Genomic DNA, 9,068 nt, shown 5'->3' with positions numbered 1-9,068 from the left:
CAAACAAAAACTTGACTAAGCAGTTCCTTAGTCCAAAGGTTTTACATAAATAGACATGCAAAGTTTGCTCAATTTCATGCTTTTCCCCCATAAAATAATCAAAAGCAGTAAAAGTGGGGCCGTGAGAACTCACTAATTTGATGAATATCCAGAGGTTGCCGTTACAAGCCTTCTAGGCTCACCCGAACTTCCTGAACAGACCAATATCCAGCGCTAAATTACTTAAAGGTTTCTTGCCCAAGGTAAAGCAAAGTTGCTTTTAATGCAATGCCATCAAGGTTTTTATAAAATAAAAGCTGATATTTTAATATTTACTTTTCAAAAGGAACCTTCCAAAATCTACCTAATGACATCATCTTAAGTCATCCAAAATAATGATGACAGCCGCCAATTTCCAAAATCAAGAATTTTTGAGTGGGTTTGAGACTCTTCTTAAATACTTTAGCACCTTGAGACGCACGCCCCCAAAACAGATTGCATGCACCAAGAATGACAGCAATGATGGGGAGGGGTCTCAAGCTCATCATTTTCAAGAATTTAAACTCCGGCTTGAGTCATCATCATCGAACAAACTCCAGAAAAATATTTTCCAATTTCATCGAGTTTTAAAGATAATAAAACTGATTAAGGATGCATGCAAGATCTTCCCATACTTAAAATATGATCAGATTTTACATGCAAGGACTCTCTCCTTCCTTCTTAGAGATTAAAGAACATGGATCACAGATTATCATCCTACCRAAGACATTTGCAGGTCTTTGATGAACAATCTCCCCTCTTTAAATCCCATAAATATAGTAAAGAATCAAGTAGGTGAAGGAGAATGTAAACTTTCGAATTTTTGAGAGAATAGGAGAGCTCAACTCATACCTTTTCTTAGAATCTTGAACAATCCTGAAGAGTAACAGAATCCTTAAAGACTTGCGAGACGATAGAATCGGCTGGAAGGTGGTCGAGTTTAGAGGGAGATAACAGGTCAAGCTGGGAGTTGGAAATGAAAGTTTTCAAATATGAAGGCTTTTAAACATGAAATGGGCTGGCTTCTAAAGGCCCAAGCCCTATAAATTATTATTTTTCTAAATAATAAAACCCTCTATAAATTATTTAAACAAAACAACTAAATAAAAGATTTTAAAACTCCACCCTTTAATAACATATTTTGCCAATAAAATGGGACTTTGAAAATTTTAAAATTTTAAAATACAAAACCTAAAATATCAACTTTATTTTATTTGGAGCATTTCAAGACTATTTGGCATTGCACAAGTTAACTTTGTCAGTTACCCGCCGAACCGTGATCTTCCGAACCAATCTTGGGAATTATGCGAGACGTTCTCTAATCATCATAGTTAAATCCTAGAAAGACTTAATTCTCAATAAAGATCCTAAAATAAGGTACTAACCTGAAATCCCGAAATGACGGATTGTCACAACTAAGGCCTTAAAAGAATCTAAGGCAAAAGAGACTAAACTTAGTTGCTCTTAAAGATTTCTTTCAAAAGGAAAGGGAGATCCTTCACCAGAAGCTTCAAACCAATGAACTTCTGATGAAGAAATACAAGGATGCCCAAGATGTGTATGAAAAGTTAAACGGTTAAAAGGACACTCAAGGGATTGGATTCAATGAATTGGACTCCTTCATCGAATCAAAGAAATCGACCATTCAATCCACTTTCAAACTTGGATGCATTCAGAAATCCGACTTTATCCCGATACCAAAAGCAAATTTTAAAAGAGTTAAAGTCGATGGAAAAAATGTCGTTTTAAGACAGGATTTTAAAAATGTGGTGTACGAGAGCAGTACATATAAGAATTCTGATGAAAGAAATGACACCTCCAAACTAGAGACCGATGGAAACCCTGTGGTCAAACCAAAGTCTCTGGTTTCCAATTCCACTTCATCAGCAAGTACTGTTGATGAAAAAGAGAATCCTAATGAGGAACCATCAGCTGATGAGTCGATGAACCATTCAAGTAAAACTGAAAGTTCATCTATGTAAGAATCGATGGAACGTCAAACAGATCACTCTGAAGCATCAACCTCTGAACCTACACCTCCCACAAACATCCATGCTAATTTTGATTTCGAGAAATCAGCGAGAGACTTTCTACATTCCGAATCTGAAGAAGAGATAATATGTGAATCACCAAAGATCATTGAGAATAAGAAGCCTCAAAACTTCAAACCCCCAATGCAATATGGTATTCCTCCATCGATGAAATCTTCGGACAAAGAAAAAGGAAAATTGAAAGATATTAAATCTGCCAACGATAAATCAAAAGGTTCTAGCATATCTTCTAAGTTCATTAAGTTTACTCGTGAGCAAAAATAGAAGTGGCCTGCCTCTGAGAAAACTAACCACCACTTTTCCTCTCATTCAGCTGAAGAAAAGCAGTCCTTCCTGAGGAGGAAAGAAGTAAAGACAAAGACCCCTTCAAATAAATTTTTTTAACTAGATAGGAAGTTTGTAAAAACAACTGATGCTAAGACAGGATTTACATCCCCTGCATTTAATTATTAATTTTCAGCGAATAAAAAGAACGTTAGACATTCATGCCCAAAGTTTAATAATTGTCAATGTTTAGATCTTTTACAAACCCTGAGGAATCACATGTTGACACATCGCTGCATATTCTCCCAACACGTTTACCGCTACAAAGTTAAAACCAATGAAAACGTGAAAAAGCCCAAGTCCAAGGGCAAGGGAAATACTAATAAACCCAAGCTTGCAAAGGCTAAGGGTAATGAAAAGAGAGTGGTATCCCCTACTAACAAACGTGGACCCATTAAGAAATGGGTACCTAAAACCCCTTAATGTGTCTTGCAGGACCAGCATGTGCAACCATGGTACATGGATTCAGGTTGCTTCAGGCACATGACTGGTGATAAAAGTCAGCTGTCCTTCTTCAACGAAAAATCTGGAGGCTCTGTGAATTTTGGAGACAACAGCAAGGGTACAATCAAGTGATATGGCACTCTCATCAAAGAAACCATCTCCATCAACAAAGTGGCTTAGGTTGAAGGATTGAAGCACAATTTACTAAGCATAAGCCAGTTCTGCGACAAGGGTCTTGAAGTCAGGTTCCGCAAAGGTTTCTGTATCATATAAACAAAGCCTGGTCAAACAATCATCAACGCAAAGAGAGACGGAAATCTTTATCTTCTAGATTTTGAATCCTCTATGGGACAAGACACCCTATGTCTTGTGTCTCATAAGAGCGATGAAAATTGTCTATGGCATCAAAAGTTCTCGCGTCTCAACTTTGATGCACTACGAAAACTAGCCACACAGAAGCTAGTCAAGGGAATTCCGGATCTTAAATTTGAAGAAGATCATCTATGCTCAGCCAGTGAGATGGGAAAGTTAAGACGGGCCTCACATAAAACCAAGTCAGAAACCTCCTGCACCAAGCCCTTGGACATGGTTTATATAGATCTCTGTGGGCCAATATCAACTCAAAGTCTCTCTCGAAAGAAGTACACGTTAGTACTGGTTGATGAATACTCCAGATACACCTAGGTTGAATTTGTAAAGAAGAAATCAGATGTTCCTCACCTACTCATTAGTGTGATGAAAAGACTTTAAGTCCTTCTACAACAAAAACTCATTAAAGTTAGAAGTGACAACGGAAATCAATTCAAAAATGCCAAGATCGATGAATATCTTATCAATGAAGGCATCTCACAAAACTTTTCAGCTGCCACAACCCCACAACAGAATGGAGTGGTAGAACGAAGGAACAGAACCCTAGTGGAAGCAGCAAGGACCATGCTTGCTTCATCGGAGTTACCCATCAAATTCTGGGCTGAAGCAATCTCTACTGCATGCTTCACCCAGAATCAATCCATCATCAACAAGAAGCACCAGAAGACACCCTATGAGCTCATTAATCAGAGAAGACCAAATGTCAAGTATTTTCATATCTTTGGGTGCAAATGCTTTGTACTCAATGATAGGGAATACCTCGGCAAATTCGACAAGAAAGCTGATAAAGGGATCTTTCTGGGCTACTCTCAAACTGCCAAGGCCTACAGAGCCTACATCAAAAGGACAAGAATTGTCATCAAAAGCATCAATGTGTCCTTTGATGATTCCACACCTATGACTTTTGAACACAACACTTCAGGACTCGGACTACAACAGAAAGCCTCTAATTCATCACTTGGCAAACCCAATGAATTAGAATTAGCTCATTTATTTGAAGATATCTTCGAAGAAGAAGTCATCTCTGGACATACACCAATTATTAAACTTTCTTCCAGAGCCGATGAAGAACATGAAAACTCCAATGCTGAAGGTACAACTCTCACTGAAACTCATGTTACTTCACCTTCTACTTCTTCTGTGTCTTCAGACCATGAACCAGAACTAGAGCACCACTTTGGAGATGATCTCTTCGAGGGGGAGCAAGTAGTCCCATCAGTCAATGAAGAACTGCATCCTGTTGCTCCAGAACCCCAATCAAGCACCAAATGGACAAAAGATCACCCACACCACCAAATCATTGGTGATCCAACATCTGGTGTCAAGACGAGATCTGCCACTGCTAATGAATGCCTCTTCGCCAACTTTCTAAGCATGATAGAACCAAAGAAAATTTCTAAAGCCCTACAAGACCCGAACTGGGTAGACGCGATGCAAGAAGAACTACTCCAGTTTGAGAAAAACAATGTACGGTCCCTTATGCCTCTACCCAAAGGGAAGACGGCCATAGGCACCAAATGGGTCTTCAGAAACAAGAAGGACAAAGATGGCATAGTCATAAGAAACAAGGCCAGGCTTGTTGCCAAGGGCTACTGCAAGGAAGAACGGATGGACTACGATGAGACATTTGCTCCTGTCACAAGACTTGAAGCCATCAGGATATTCCTAGGCTATGCAGCGCACAAAGCCTTTAAGGTCTATCAGATGGATGTCAAGTATGCCTTCCTTAACGGCAAACTTCAAGAAGAAGTTTATGTGCTGCTGCCTCCTGGGTTTGAAGATCCAAAACATCCAGAATATGTCTACTTTCTGGAAAAACCCCTCTATGGGCTGAAGCAAGCACCCAGGGCCTGGTATGAAACTCTATCAACCTTTCTCATCAACAATGGCTTCGAAAAAGGTACAATCGATGCAACCCTCTTTCTCAAGAAGCATAAATGTGACATACTACTTGTACAAATATATGTGGATGACATCATATTTGGCTCTACAAATGCAAAACATTGCGAAAAGTTCTTAGAGCTGATGAAAAGCAAATTTGAGATGAGTATGACAGGAGAACTAAGTTTTTTCCTTGGTCTTCAAATAAAACAAATTTAGAAGGAATTTTCATCAATCAGTTCAAGTATGTGACTGACCTTCTGAAAAAATACTCTCTCTCAAATTCATCATCGATGAGAACACCTATGGCTACAGGAGCTAAGTTATTTACTGATCCATCAGGAAAACATGTGGTTGTAACAACCTACAGAGGCATGATTGGATCACTCCTGTATCTAACTGCCAGTAGACCAGACATTATGTTTGCTACATGTCTTTGTGCAAGATATCAATCAAATCCTAAAGAATCTCATCACTCTGCAGTCAAGAGGATCTTTAGATACCTCAAGGGAACTCCTTTATTGGGTCTCTGGTATCCAAAGAACTCTGGCTTTGATCTAATAGCCTACACAGATGCAGATCATGCAGGTTGGAAGCTTGATAGAAAGAGCACGTTTGGAAGCTGTCAACTCTTGGGGGACAAGCTAGTAAGTTGGACATCCGGAAAACAAAATTGTGTCTCAACCTCTACAGTAGAAGCAGAATATGTTGCTGCTGCTAGTTGTTGTTCACAAGTTCTCTGGATGAAGACTCAGCTTAAGGACTATGGATTTCAATATGCCAAAATTCCTATCCTCTGAGACTCCAAGAGTACTATCGCAATCTCTACAAATCCAGTGCAGCATTCCAAGACCAAGCACATCGATGTAAGGTACCACTTCCTGAAAGACAATGTTGAAAAAGGTAATATAGAAATGCATTTTGTTATAACTGAGATTCAACTTGCTGACATTTTCACAAAAGCTCTTGATGAGAAAAGATTTTTGTTCCTAGTCAGCTAGATGGGTATGCTGAATCTCACCACTTAAAGGCAATAAAAATCTTTAAATCAGAGATTCTCAATATCTCATGGTTATGCCTACAAGTGATACATAGCAATAAGCCATGATCAATAAGTACTCCAAACCAGTGTCTCTGGTTCTAAAGACCAGAGCCTCTGGCTATGAAGAAACCTTTTAATATGGCTCAAAGTTTTACATCGCCTTTAGAACCATAGACCTCTGGTCCAAAGCAAATACTTAGCTTTTATTCACTAAGTATTACATTCGCAACCAGAGCCTGTGGTTCTAAAGACCAGAGCCTCTAGATTTACATTCTTTGAGACCAGAGCCTCTAGTTCTATAGACCAGAGCTTCTGGATTCTCATCCTTTGAAACCAGAGCCTATTTGGACTCCATGGTTCTCCTTTTTCATCTACCTTGAATAAACTCTTCATCGCATCACATCCTTTATGTAACCAGAACCTCTGGTTCTAAAGACCAGAGCCTCTGGTTTCCAAGTCCTTTGGAACCAGAGACCTCTAGTTTCCAAATAAGCCTTGGCATACTAACTTCACCTATCATTCATCTTTAATAGCATATCCAAGACAACCAGAGCATCTGGTTCTAAAGACCAGAGCCTCTGGATTCATACTCTTTGGAACCAGAGCCCCTCTGGACCCATAGAACCCCCTTTTATCACTCACATGAACTTAACCATATTTTCATACTTCTTTTCATTGCCTTTGCAACCAGAGCCTCTGGTTCTAAAGATCAGAGCCTCTAGATTCATTGTCTTTCAAACCAGAGTCCTCTGGTCTCAAAGACCCATTCATATTAATATCCATTTGCATACCAGAACCTCTGGTTCTACTCTCCAGAGTCTCTGGACACTTAAATGCTAAATAAATAATGGATACATCATATGTATTTAACAAGAGCCCTTCTGGTTCTACATAATGGCTTGATCATGCTTAACTAGAGCCTCTGGTTTGTCACCCAAGGCTTATTTATCATAAAATCCAACATTTTCTTAGATGAATTCATTCATATATGTTCAACCAGAGCACCTCTGGTTTCCCATAAAAAAGGACATGTTCAACCAGAGCTCCTCTGGTTACTTGTCAAAATTTCTTTTCAAAAGCCCATCTTTAGTTGCAAAAATTTTAAGATTATAAAACATTGCAGCTTTTGTGACTAAAAACTATACTTCATGAGTTTTTAGAAGACCAAAACTTCGTAATCAATATTAATCTTTCAATTAGATGGACTTTTAAATTGTTTTTGGCGCAATAATTCAAGAAATATTATTTGGAATTTTTTCCAAGTAATCCAACCGTCACCTGCACAAAAGCTTGACACATTACCAGCATGTTCCCTATAAACCTCTTCACCCTCCCCATGACGAAATTTGTCCTCCAACATTAATGGCATGATACTGTCAAGACGCTACACGATATCCACCAAATCACCTTTTTGCCAAACGTCTCCCACGATCGTGATTACCATTTAAAAATAATTTTTTTTTTTGTTTCCCCACATCCACCTATAAATAACCATCTTCCCTAAACCATTTCCTCTTTACGCTCCCAAAACCTACAACTACATACTGACAATCTGAAAAAACTCAAAACCTGCAACCTCAACTTACAATGGCGTCCTCCGCCTCTCATGACTCAAACAACAACGACAACCATGTGCAATCCACCGGCGTCGATACTCGTACACTGGTGTTCCTTCCCCTAAAACCAAACAACCACGCGATCGACCTCCGCACCAAACTATTTGACACAAAGTATGCCATCATGATAGAGTTCTTCTAGAACTGTATTGTACAACCGGCGTTGACGTTAATCAACAATGGCGTACCGTTCATGTATGTCCAACAGTACTGGCAGACTTGCGAGTACATCCCCGACAGCCGTGGAATCTTGGGGGATATTGACGCTCCAAACGACGTGATCCGTTCCGTCAAAATCTCCTGGGTGAAAGTCTTCAAAGTCCTTTGCATCCCCACACGCCAAGAACTCGGCATTGACAACTACGCCGAACTACCCACAAGCTCTGATATCCTCCGCTTCATCCACATGCTAGGTTACAATCGTGACCTATGCAATGCCCTTGAGTTTAAGAGGCAATTCCTTCTTCTAATGTGGAATATGTTCTTTTCCATATTGAACAGGGCTCTAACCTGCAAGATGGGATCGATGGATCAGGGCAACATCAACATCATGACTATCATGTACGGCCTCTTCTTCAATCTGCCGCTGGACTACACTGTCCTCATCTACAATGAAATCCATGCAGCGATACTCAATAAGTGCAAACTTCAGGCCGCAGGGAAGCCACTGTCATCCATGCTTTACCCACGATTCCTCGCTCTCTTCATCAGGGATGCGATGAGGAGGCACGACCTCCCGACCGATAGAGCATTTAAACCATAGTTTACAATGCATGGTCATCGTCCAACAATCTCCAAGGACGGCTACACCATCGAGAGGATAGTCTCTCGAGCTATGCTCAATGTCATACCAGAGACGTCTGAGATAAGGTAGACCTATGAACACTCTCTACTGTCCCAAGAACTAAGGGCAGCTACCCCAGAGCACTTAGCGCCGTCCCCAGAAACCAACGAGGGAGCACAAGAGTCGTCTTCATCGGATGATGAAAATGATGATGATGACTCTTCCAAGCATCCCCCGGCCCTTCACAAACAATACCCATTCCCTCTTCCCAAAGGGCAACCACCACCTCTACCCCTAGCGGTCAAGGCCAAAAGGGTATTGAACAAGGACGGCCTAGTTCAAACCAAACCCAAACCAGCCATCTAGAGGCCATTCTTCGAGCCTCTAGAGATGATGAAGCCTAGGAACCTCACCAACCATCGCCCCTCTCCCAACAGAGAGACGATGAAGATATAAGAGCCACATCGCCTCATGGCTCGACACCTCCCATCACACACCTAAAAGCATGTGTTACTTATGGCATTCCTGATCCTCAAGAT

The sequence above is a fragment of the Cynara cardunculus genome, unplaced genomic scaffold (genome assembly GCF_001531365.2).
Source record: "Cynara cardunculus var. scolymus isolate 2C unplaced genomic scaffold, CcrdV1 Un_Scaffold_2734, whole genome shotgun sequence".
Taxonomy (NCBI): Eukaryota; Viridiplantae; Streptophyta; class Magnoliopsida; order Asterales; family Asteraceae; genus Cynara; species Cynara cardunculus.
The sequence above is the reverse complement of the archived record's forward strand: the minus strand, read 5'-3'. Positions refer to the sequence as shown.